The following is a 13555-nucleotide window of genomic DNA, read 5'->3' on the forward strand; positions in this document are numbered from 1 at the left end:
TAGAGAATCACAATGATTACTTTTAAAAGCCAAAAAAAAAAAAAAAAAAATCTATGGGCACTTGTTTTACCACATAAACAATATATCATATTATGCAGAAGGAGGTGTAGTAAAGATATACTGTTGATGCAAGGGTATGAAAATTTATTTGGACTACGTGACCCAAATTATGGAGCAGTTTAAAAACATAAAATATAAAATACATATGCTTATACATGTACATATGCTATAATTGCCTGCTCTATGGGCCGCACAGTGCAGAGGCAGAGCCAATCATCTGAGTAATTTTACACACAGCAGTCGAACCACTTTTGCCTCATGCGCCACTGAGCAACTTTCACTGAAATGAATGTGGCCCTATCTCCAATGCTGTATCCAGTTCTCTTTATACATCCATGCTCTTCTATTCCAAAAGTGCAGCTTCGGGCTACTGGTAAGCTACACTGTGTCCTCTTTGAGGTGCTGTTTTATATTTCTTTGAACTTGTAGTAGTTGGGAAGAGGAGAGAAAGAAAAAGAACAATCCTTGGGTGCTGTAACAGTAATAGTTTTGTCTGTTGACTATAGCACAACAAAGCAGTACATAAGACCAATAAATACAATTAAAATAGACAAAAAAAGGAGAAATCATTTACTACAGTAGCCGACATATTTATTTTACAGGCACAAATATCAAGGAAAAAATTACCAAATCAACCAAAATTTGCAAGTCTACAAAATTGAGCAGCCAAACTGCTTTGCTTTTGAAAACACTCAGCTTCTCAAAATGCTCTCAGTGTGGCATGATACTGTAAACTGGACAGATAAAACCTTGTGGCCGCTGGGCCGTGGAGCTGTGCCCAGTGGAAATGACCCTACGGGCTCCCTTAAGGTCAAGATGGCTGTAAAGATAACAATAACAGAGACTAATTCATTTCGTATCGTGTCGAGCTTAGCTGATTTCCGAAAGACTGACAGCCCCTTCCGGCCAGTTAAGAGGAATGAGGAGTCAACCGTCAACATCAGTGTAAAACAGTTAATAAAACAGGTTTTTCAGCATTGTGAATCACCGCAACCACAAGTGGTTCTTGAGCATAAAGTCATACATGTGCACACAAAATATTAGATTGATTGGTCCAGTAGTTTGCAAGATGAGCTGCAAACAGATGGATACACACAAACACACACACACACACACACACACACACACGACTGAATGCATGATATCCTCCAGACTTACTTGTGGTGGAAATAGTAAAACAGAGACAGGCAAAGGATGTTAAGTTCGATGTTTATTCAACAAGAAGTTGTTCTCTCAGCTCTCACTGCCACAAAAACCAGCATGGCAAAAACAAACAAACATGTTCCATGTAATAAAAAAAAAACGGGTGTCAAGTTTATGTGTATGTTCGTGTGTGTGTGTGTGTGTGTGTGTGTGCTTCTCCACCCTCACCTTCTGCCATCACTCCAACAAGTGAATGCAAGCTTGCGTATCAGTGTTCATCAGGCCGAGGATTGGAACGTGATGACACTGTCATACAGAAGTGCTTCTGTCAGCTTCACATACATGTCTGTGTATGGCAATGACGTCACTTACTAATCCTTAAAACAGTTTCATCTCAGACCTCCGCAGAAACTCTGCTGCACTTGAGCTTTAGAAATGCTTGGGAAAACTGTGTGGATGCTACCGCACTACTTGATCACTGATAGAGCTAAAAGCTATTTGACTCAGAAAACAGCGATGCTACCACCATGCTACTGAGATATATAGTTAGTAAGAAGAGGAAGAAGATAAGAAGATACACTTTAGGGCTGGACTATTATGGCAAAAATAATAATCACAATTATTTTGATTGATATTGAAATCATGATTAATAAACACGATTATTCATTGATTTCAAAACTCCACCAAAACTCAACTTCAAATATAACTTAAAAGAACAGCTAGAAATAAATTAGTAACAAATAAACAAGTAAAAAAATATATATATAAATAATAGTAAATTAAAATAATAATAGCAATAAAAACAATAAATAAAAATAAATACTAGGGCTGACCCAAAAAATTTGAAGCTTCAAAGCTTCGTTCGATGGCATAGGATTCGATTGTGAAAAAAAATTCGAATATTCTGCCTTTTTTTTTTCCCGTTTTTTTGGGGGGACCATGAACGCAACACCATCTCCAAGGAGAGAATATAGATAAGGAAATAGAAATATAGATATATTATCCTGCTTGAACACAGACAGCTAAATTCTTTCAACAATGTGACTCAAAATAATGATAAAATAGATTTTATTGATGTAAAATAATATGCTGATGGTGACATTTTCCACTGGTCCCCTGTGCACTGAGATGGTGTCAGTGACACATGCTGCTCTGAGTCGCGCATCCGTCTGCTTGCGCTGCAGTGCGTGCCGAGGGTTTTCATTTTTAGTGTTAAATCAAAAGTTAAACACTACTTATCAGCAACCAGAATAGTTTTTTTGTCTGTGAATATTTTTATCTTAATTCTAGGGTTGCAAGAAACTACCTTTTCGCCATAATTTGTAAGTTATTAACTTTTTGGGATTTTTTTTCTCTCGCTTGTGTTGCCTTGGGGGGCAGACACGACAGCGTGGCAAACTTTGCAAACAATTTCCTTAGCTCAACATCCGTCAACTTGAAGCCAAAATGTTTCCAGATGACTGAAGTTGTCCTACAGTGTACCTTTCTTCTCAACCAAAGGCTGTCTTTCTGCCATGCTCTCAATCGCTCGCTCCACATATTGATCCACACACGTCACACGCTTGCTGCTGCTGCACATAACACAGGTGCATTCACGGTGCTTACATACACGCCACGCCGTGCGGCCCATTAATTGTTTTTCTTCGATTATAATGTTTTTATGATCGTGAGAAGCCAAAATCGAAATCATGATTAAAATTCGATTAATCGTCCAGCCCTAATACACTTTATTAATCCCTAAGGGGGAATTCCCTTTTATTTTTCACTCTGTTGTCAAAAACACACAGGCTTGAACTACTCACACATGCACAAACAGGACCTATACATGCATTAAATGGAAAGATGTCAGGGTGAGGGGGCTGCCTTGGATAGGTGCCCCAAGCAGGGGGTTCATTGCCTCAAGGGCACCTTGGCAGTACCCAAGAGCCAAACTGGCACCTCTCCAGCTACCAGTCCAAGCTACATGTTTGATTTGGATGGGGACTTGAAGTGGCAATCCTCCGGTTTCCAACCCAAGTGAGGCTCAGCTACTGCTGCACAGTAACACCACTACTCTCTGAAAAGTACTGTAAAAGTAAGGCCCAGACACTCCAAACCAACTTCAGAGAACTAGCAGCAACGCAAGGCCCCCGGCTGCCTCAGCTGATGTCACTGTGTCTCGACTAAAATGTTGCACACGAACACACTGCAAAGACTGCAGCGAATGGCCAACCAGTATGTAAGTTCTGCGCCTACATGAAAGGAAATAACTCTCCACACCAGTAGACGGTTGTACCCTGTATTCGTCATTCAAAAAGAGAAACAGAAAGACCGTCTTGACACTAGTTAGCCAGTAAACACATTAACAACACAATCCAATGTTAAAAGAACATATTTACTGTGTGCCAGTGAACAATAAGACAAACCACCAGGGCATGTTTCTGTTAAAGAGCTCAATGGCTAAAGAAAAATGATCTGACCTCATGGAAAAAGTTTGTTTTGTTCTCACTCGCTCTTGATTTTAGCTCTGTTTACTTGCCTCATCTCCATTTCTCTTGTCGTGTGTTGAGCTGAACTGACAGGGTGATTTTATTCACCAACGGGCTCTGCCGTTGCTGATTCTACATGCTGAATCAGCCAAAAGCCAAAGGGGGCCAAAAAAGGTGAAGGGTGTGGGACACACACCGACAAAGGTGACAGACGCTGATCGACGGCCCAACGCTGACCGATGGCCAACCGTCGGCTCTGTATGTCAGGGCCTTAAAATGTTATTCAGAAAGGTGTTGCACTGCGGGACAGGTTGTGGTAAACTTTGATATTTACTTACAGGTAAGTTTATTTCTGGGCCCTCAGCACCTCCGTTGCCTGTGAGTCACCATTTGCTTTCCAGTGTCTGTTTTGAAAAATGCTTTATGTTGTGTTCAACGTCTTATGCCTTTCACAGTCAGTCTTGAGCAATCCGAGCTGAGCAGTTTTACCTTGCTTGACTGTGCGTGGCGTTATGGAGGAGGGAGAGCTGACATGGTGGCTACACGGAGGTGCTGATAGTGAAATCCCATTAGCTGCCCTCCCACTGACGCCAAACTGACATCAATAGGAAGAGCCAGAGCAGGTGGGTGGTCTGTCACTCTCTCAGTGCTTACTGGCAGGAACAACCTGCTAGTACACACACACAGCTGGGAGAGTGCTAACACATCACTGCTGTTGTGCCATGCCTGTCACTGATAGTGTTTGTATGTGTGGAGTGGCACTGACGCTGGTGGTGGCGGTGGTGGGGATTTGTGTTTGTGCATGAAGCCCACAATTTAATATGATGGACAATGATACAGTGCGGAAATAAACTTGCTTTTTAGTTTCAGCCAAGACAGAGGTGGAAGGAGACAGATAGAAATAAAAGAGTAACCAAGAAAGAGCCGCAGAAGTGAACAAACCATTAAAAAAGGAGGAAAAGGGGAATGCCAGCTTCTACGTGGCCACCAATTTAAAATGGTTTCTGGTCAGGGGAAGTGGCAGGAGTGGATGCCCAAATTAGAGAGATCCCGGTCGGATCTTAGGAAACCCTGTTATCCTCAGCGTGCCGGCATTCCAGCGAGCAAGCAGCATGGGAGCAGGAGCCACCCGGACAATGTTTGGTTCAGACGAGATGGGAGGGCCCGCTTCGTGGAGGATTTTCTGAACCTCCAAAACCACAAGGCACTTGGGAAGACAGGGGCCGGGAATCTATCGATCACAGCCGGGGCTGTTTGCTGTTTGCTGTCAAACATGCTGCCAGGGAGGTCCCCGTCAACAGTCGAATGTAATAATCACTCACAGAGATGAATACATTCCTTGCCCTCATGAAGTTTTTTGATCTGTGCAGATTCCAAATGAAATGCTGCAGGGCCGGGATTGTTTTCTTTGGAGGAGTGCATTCTTTTAAATAAGGGCGACAGTTTGAATCACACAATAAATTCAACAGGCCCTGTGGAGAGCTTGTCATTATCAGTGTTTCTTGTCCCATATTATAGTGTCACAATAAATAGTTCTGCACAGTATTAAAACTTTTGTTGCACATGAACATATTAGGCCACTGTGTAGAAATAAAAGAGTGTTGCTTATTCTTTGTTAGACCCAGTTTTTCCTGTTAGAGATATGATTGCACAGTTTATCAAAGCGAGTAAGTGGGAGTGAAATATATGTGGTTTAAAGTAAAGCACATGAACATATGGAATTATATTCCTGATATATTTATTTGAGCATTTGAGGAGAGATTCATCCAGAGTGAACTCATCCAGATGGTATGACATTCAAACCAAAGCCAGATCAAAGGAGCTAAAGGGAAGAGAGCAAAAGAGAGAGGACTAACAGGAAGATAGCTACAGCAAAGGAAATAGAGGAAACGTGAAAAATAATGCAAAAAATTATATATTCATTGCCATCAAAACAGCCTTCTTGCTTTCACCCCGTGAGACTACAGACTACCACTGTCAGCTCTGCAAGGCTTTCACTTCAAGGCCCATGTGTATATATGCACGCATACATTAGCCAAATGACAATCACAACTATAAACAGGAGCGGAGAACAAAACCCACAACAACCGCCTCTCATTGTATGCCTGACAGCGAAGGTCAAGCGAGTCAAGATGAAATATGACGCAAGCATAAAGGGACGAGACAGCTCGCCACAGATATTATATATCAGATGAAGTAAACAACTCCCCTTGTAATGAACCAAATCTTCCTCCTCTTGTTTACAGCTGAAGGGCCTTGATAAACCAGTGGAAGGGGATGAGGGCCGGTAATGGCGAGAGGGGGTCGAGGCGGAGTGGTTTGGGAGTGGGGGGGGGGGGCAGTAGAGGGGGCTTATGTTATCTGTTAGGCTTTGCCTGTCCAGTGCATTACGAGTCCTGCATCGCTCATTTCATGGCAAGTGTACTGGAACAGATTATCACCGGCTGGAGAGAGAGAGAGAGCGAGAGAAAGGAGGGGGTCGGGCCTGGTTTTGTAGTCAGAAGATGAGCAGCAGAGTGAGCAGCCTCCAAATCCCTGATTATGCACACCCCTACAATTGCTTCACATTATCCACTGATTTATTTACTTTATTTATTTACTCTGGCATTCAGCAGGTTTCTCTCTCTCGATGCGGTCCATACTCCAAATCATTTCTGCTTTACAGAAAAAAGTTTTCTTTGTCTGAATAAGCAATCTAACTTTTCTACACACACACACACACACACACACTATCAAAACCACTGACACTGATTCATTTACTTGGATTTTGCAGTTGCACTATTGAAGAAGTATTTCACTGCAGGAAAGATGGCCTTTTAATAATACTGGGCTGCCTATGCAGTAGAAAGACGCAAATACTTTTGAAATTGGTGTGACGTGACCAGCAAAAAACAAAGAAGAAAGATGCTTTTGCTGAAGAGGTAGAATACCTACAACTACCAGAATGCACTTGGCTGCATCAGAACAATAAACACTCCCACTGCTGAATGACATCATGTGAACTTCTCCTTTTGAAACGATGGCAACCAGCCGGGAAGAAACAATTACAGTTTAACGGTAAGATAAAACATGTTTCTGAAAACATTCAAGGCGAGAAAAAGGCAACTCAGAAAGAGAATCTTAGTTTATAGTTGATCAACACTGCCTAGTTTTACCATTTGATCTCAGTTTCTCCCATTTTTTTCGGACTCGTTTTCACTGTGCAAGAAACAGTATGGCACCCACTTCCTGTTCACAAATTCTCTCTTTTACAGCTGAACATGACACTAAAATATGTTTCTAAAACATTTTAGGTGAGAAATAGTTTAACTGTTTCACCGGGTCTGTCTCTTGTCTCTTGTCTCACTGCAACCAACGCAGGAACAAAAGAACACGGTGAGCTTTAAAATAAAACATCATGGTTTGGTCAAGAGTTTATGGGACTCTCCAGCTCCTTATATTACCTCTCTAGTGGCAGTGTTGCGTCAAAATGAATCCATCCAGCAGCATATCATACTGCTGCAATTGGTACCATCCAGCCATATCATAAACTGACACTCCCCGTCTCAGTATCATACTTCCATGACAGGTGCCGTCCGGCCAACCGGTGGCATATCATAACACTACAAAAGGTTCCGTCTGGCCGCATTGCAAACTGATGCAGCTTGGCAGCGTATCATACCGACACAAAGGGTGGCTTTTGTCATCAGTGTCTGACACCAAAATCACTGACAAAGTAGGGGTATTTGACGACTTTGAAAAGGAGCGGGCGAGCTTTTTCTGCATGCATTTCTACACCAGCCTTGGAAATTGCTAGCAAAATGGTTTGTGTACAACATATCCATGATAAGACAAAGAGATGGCTGTAAATAGACAATAGGCTGTGTGTTGCAAAATGCAGTTAAAAACCCCAGTTGAGACACATAGTCCAAATGCACTGTTTACATATTTTAGTAATGCTATTAAAACCTGAATAATACCAACACATCCCACATGTCTTTATCAAGAATGCTACATTTGGAAGAGGCCTCATTCAGAATATTTAAATGGGATATGCTGTTTACACGACCTGCTTAAAATTCCAAATATTGTCATATTCGTAATAATGGGAGAATATTACTGTGCATGTAACCGTAGCCATTGTTGTATTGTGACTGTGTCCACATTACCTGTCACTGATTTTCACCAAGACATCCTCCAAGAAAGTCAATTTCATTGAGGCATTATGTCAGAGTGCTAGAGAACATGGTATTGTGTTATGTGTAGTATGTTTTGAGGCTCAAAGGTTTTACAATCAGGAGCCACATGGCCAGCTCAGGAGGAAGCCATTTTGTGGCTTTCCCCTGCATCTGTTGATCCTCGTGGGTACTTCCTGCCTCTGTTCTATGAAAGATGAGATGACCGCAGACCACCAGGGTGAGGAAGGGATGCCTTTTCCCTTGGAGGCAACAACTGGAGTCATCTGGTGGCCTAAACGTGGCCAAGGGGCCTGGAGAGGTAATGCAGTTGTTTGGGGGCAAAAGCAAGGATGACCTCTCACTCTGTGGCCACTCTCATTTAGTGTCAACAGCTGTTCCATTTCTCAGATAACATGTCTCTTGTGTCTTCAGTGCTTGGGTAAACACACAATGCTTAGGTACTAAAAAGAATATCCACTGTTCATGTAATGATACCATAGCAACTAAGCATTGATTAAGTATCACAATCAAGTATTCTCCATGGCTGTGACATAAGAGTTTTAAGTGTTTGGGTTAACCCTTACGGCTCTTTGGTGTGTTGTGATCAAACATTAAAAAACAGAGAACCTACTGTGATCACTTACCTCAACGACAGCCTGTTTTACTGTCTTGTCTCTATAATATATGTTCAGTTAAATAGTTTCCGCAACATTTCCCACTGACAAATTGACTTCTCATTAGACTATTTTCAGTCAGTTAAAGGAATAAAGGCACATTTATTTTCTTTAAACTGAAAGGTGCTCCAATGACAGGTACATCTCTTTTTTTATGGCACTAAAGCTGAACTAGAAGAATTCATAAACGTTCCATGCACAGACAGTGTGGACTGAATCTGAATAAAATTATTTAATATACTGCATTCAACATAAGGCACAATGTATTGTTAGACAGACTGACAGACTGCCAAGAAGATCTTAAAAATGAGTCCTAGCAGCCCAGTCACCAGAAGAAAATGTCAGCATTGTACATTTCTGCAAACTACAAATATGTTACATTTTTATATTTGACACTTATATCAACTAAGGATGGACATTTTAAGTAACTTCCATATTTAAGTACTAACATTAAATTATTCTACAGTACTCGAGTACTCGCAAAAAAAAATAAAAATGTAACATTAGAATAGGAATGTGTCTAAAATGTAATTTGAAATTCATTTAATGAACAACTAGGTTTCAATTAGCCTATTAAACCATACATTGAAAGTTACCATGAGCAGAAAAAGCTATCTCTCAGTCACTGCCATTGGCCACGTTTCCCAGTTAAGAGCGATCTTGAGACTTAAGAGCACAGTTAAGAACGTCTTTGGTAAGAAGGGTCGCTAAGTGTTTCCCAGATGCGTTCTTAATGCCCTTCTTAGGATCGCTCTTACGATCGCTCTTTAAGAAGCTCCTAACAGGAGCTGTCCACTACCGCGGTGCTGAAACTAAATCAATCAATGTCAGGCAAATCGATCACCCACCACTTAATCAGTGCATAAGTCACACAGAGCACTGCTACCTAACGCACTAAGTCCCTGCTGCTCGTGTGTATGTGTGTTCTAATAATTCTAATGAAAAACTAAGATGATAAATATTTATTAATGACCTATTTTCATGATGAAAACAAGACTACAACTAAATAAGAAGTAGTCTTGGTAAGAGAATCATGAGGAAATGTATTATATTTAAACAAAAAAAAAACACACACACCTTGCAGAGGCCGGTGCCGTCTCCCACCACCAGATCTTCTCAAGCCAAGAGCGATCTGGGAAACTCGTTTTTCTGTCACGGGAGGCTTAAGAGCGTTCTCAGGAAGCTCTTAGCGCTAAGAGAGCTAATTTCTTATCTAGGCCTAACCGCCATGTCGATTTTTACTAAACTTGGCAGATATGTAGAACAGGACGCCTCAAGGTGACTGGAGAAATTTAACTCTGATTGGCAACTGGGTGGCGCTATAACAACAGAGAAATGCTTAAAAATGGCTAAAATGCGACCGATCGCTGTGGCTCCCCCTGTGGCCGAATGTTTTGTTTTTTTTCTAATGTTTTGGTATGACTTAGTCATGGTATGGTATGCTGTACATAATCATGGAAACTGTCAGTGTGTCATTCTGTCAGTCAGTCAGTCATTCTGTCTGTCCCACGTTTTTCTACTCACTGACGTGGTCAATCTATGTTAAACTGCACATAGGCATTGAGGACTGGCATAGGTAGAAGGTGACAAAGCTACCAATGATATTTATTTTATAATGTCATATATTGTTTTATTGTTTATTCTTCTGAACAAGTTAATTTGTTTTTTTAATTAATTAATGATTCATATGATTATTTCAACACGTGTACATGTTACTGAAAGCAAATTAGCACATGTTATTATCTTGTTTTTTATCAGCTATGTTGTTTATTTGTATTTTGGTAATAAGCGTGCAATACTTTGACTGTTGAGCTGCAGCAAACAACATGTTTTGCTTGAACTGCTACTGCTGGTGATTTCCTCTGAGCTCTGACAGTGAGGTTGGCAAAATACACCAATTCACTAAACTTAAATACTAATCATCACAAGCAAGTGTACAAAACATTCATGTAAGCGAGAAGCTTATGATTTTTTTAATTCTTATCCACTGTTGACTGTCACCTTTTATTTTACTTTAACATTGTGTCCTCGGAAATGCAACACAAAGACCGTCAGTTTGATTGCATTGTTTTCTATTGGAATGTTCCAACTGGACACAAGTGACACAACCCTACTTCTGACTATGCCTTTCCCTCACTTTGAAAGCTCCACAGTGGACAAAGAACAGCTGATTCATGAAGTTGAAATAAGGAGTTCTCTACACAACACCTCCTCATTTAACTACAGAAACCTAAATAAGGTGTCAGCTGGAGGGAGATCACCACGAAACTACAGGTAAATGACCATCGCTAACAACAACCACATTTTTGGCTAAACTGTATGCCATTTTCAGAAAATATCACACTATAAAATGTGTCTTTTCTGTTTAAAAAGTACAAATGTACAAAGAGAGGAAATACTGGTCCATCTTTTAAGAGATTACGTCTCCAGTACATTGCAGAGCTGATAGGTAGCCTACATGGTTTGTTTACATGACGTAAAAGAAGTGCATATTTGAAAGATTTGTTGTGGACGGAGAGCAAAGCTCACTTGCTGTTAGGACATGGTGTAAAATTCATATGAGGCTTATTTCCCATGAACAGATTAAAATGTGCATACAGTACACCTGGCACACAACAGTGGCAGAGGAGATACACAGTCAGGACACTGGTGTGTGTTTTTGCCATAAAAACAGAAGAGCCAGACAAATGAAGTATTTCAAAAGTAATCCAAAGTATTTAGAATACATTACTTAGTTTGAGTAATCTAATGGAATATGTTCACTCACTGATTGTAAGTTTATTTTGAAAAACAATATACACATTCAACAACCAGTAACTGCACATTTCCTGTGAAAAATGAAGTGTATTTTGAAAAGACATACTGCATGTAAAGAGCGTAAATTGACACTGAACATCCAATACTGCTGCAGAAAGCTACCTAGCGTGTCATATTTAGACGTGTAAGTCCAATGACAAAGTGGAGATATTTGATGAGTTCAGATGAGAACGTATTGGAAAGCAAAGAATCCCAACATCCTGTCATTTGATTTAGTGTTACTATAAACATATCCTTAAACAAAGCTGTAAATGCCCAGTAGTAGCAGTGTTGTAAATGACGCTTATTGCCTCCATAGGCCTGCATCAACCATTGTTCTCTCCTTCTGGCTCCTTTTGTACGAGCACCCACCACAGGGGTGTGCCAGTAGGACAGCTCTCCTCTTTCTTCTCTATTTTCCCCCGATCTGGCCAGAAGACAAGGCTTTTAAAGAAGAAGAAAAGTTCTTATCTGAGGCGGGGAAAAGGTTTTAACCCGAGAAGCCAGAGCAAAGAAACTCAGGGGTTGTTCAGCTTTTTCCCTCTCTCTCTCTCTCTCTCTCTCTGCCTCTCTCTGTTTCTCTCTGCCTCTCCCTTCTCTGTCTTTAGTGCTCCTGAGGGGAACGCACAGTGGGCCGCATATTTGTGTTGCTGTGTGCCCACTTTATACTGTGCTCCCCTGCCGAGCGAGGCTACACAGCATGGAGTGAAAGGCCATGCTGGAATGCCTATAATGCACTGTGGAAACTGTGACTGCTTTTGATTTAAATGGTTTCAGATGCGCCTTTTGGAGGTTCACAGTGAGAAACAGCTGGTTGCTGTGGCTATTGATATGCACAAAAAGAGTGTTGAGGCTGTTAAAGTAGTCCCGTAGGCTGGATTCAGGAAGGACCTTGCCAAAACATGGTTCTTATCCTTATGTAGCATGTTTTCTTATGTTGATAGATGTTTTTAGTAGATTATCATGATACTGATTTGCATTAATTTCTAACACAAGTGCATGTCTACTACCCAACACCCTTAACACGCACACACACACACACATACACACACACACACACACACACACACACATATGTGTATGTATATATATATATATATATATATATATATATATATATATATATATATACATGTATATATAGATAGATATATTACACTGTCAATTACTATGTGAAAATTACGGCTGAGCTTTAAAGTGCAACAAAGAGCATCAGCCTATCTGCTGCTGAATTCCTTTCAAGAAATTTCTTTGAAAAATCTTCTAAAAGACTGTAGATTGCTTTTCATTAAATGGGTTTTTAGCAGATATCCCAGAGGAAAATAAATCACATAATGGTGACTCTGAAACACATATTAGCAGCATTGTACATTTCCAGTGCACTTGGAGGCACAGTTTGATCACAAGAAAAGTTTGTCACTGGGTTTAAACTTTCTTGGCCAACACATATAAGAAGAAAGAGCCTATGAAGTTTTTGTCTTTTGGGGGACTTATGTATTCAGTCAGTGGTAGGCTCCAGTGAAGTTCAATTTCCTTCCGGGTCTTTTGGCTTTGTCCGTGGTTCGACTGACCTGATGTGATCGCTCTGACTTGGAGCATGCTGCCACAGAGAGAACAGCCAACCAGGACAAAGTCCCACCAGATCACCTTTGATGGTTCTCCGTCACACGCTGCTCAGCTCAGGCTTCGGAGCTCAGTCAATTTCAGCTCCCAACTGAGCTGAAATTGACTGAGCATAGAGGAGAGGTCGAGCTTATTATCACCTACTGAGCGTCTTCCAAGATGTTTTTTTAATGCTCATATGATATCGTAGCACAAAGAAGAAATACAGCACTATGATGTTATATTTGTCTTCAGATAAAAGACTGTATGTATGAGCACTCACTTTCAAGGATAAAGAAAAGACATTTGTTGTCCATGTTTTGTGTGATTTTAACTCACTATTCTGTAAGTCCTCAGATATAGTGTAAAAAGTAAAACACATGTATAAGGTTTTTCTAAAGATACATGGGCTTAATTGTTACATTTTGAAAATGATTTTACTTTGAAATAGAAAATACAACAAACTGTGGGGGTATTTATAGATTCAAAAGGCATTTGACACTATTATTGCTATATCTATGATAATAGATTTACATAGACAGCTTAATTCCCTTTTCATTCGGAATGAAAGTTCATTCCTATTAAAAGTGATCTTGGAAACAACTAATTCGGAATGAAAATGGCCAATGCAATTGAAAATTCAGTCCGATGTAAG

This window comes from Epinephelus moara, chromosome 5 (genome assembly GCF_006386435.1).
Source record: "Epinephelus moara isolate mb chromosome 5, YSFRI_EMoa_1.0, whole genome shotgun sequence".
NCBI lineage: Eukaryota > Metazoa > Chordata > Actinopteri > Perciformes > Serranidae > Epinephelus > Epinephelus moara.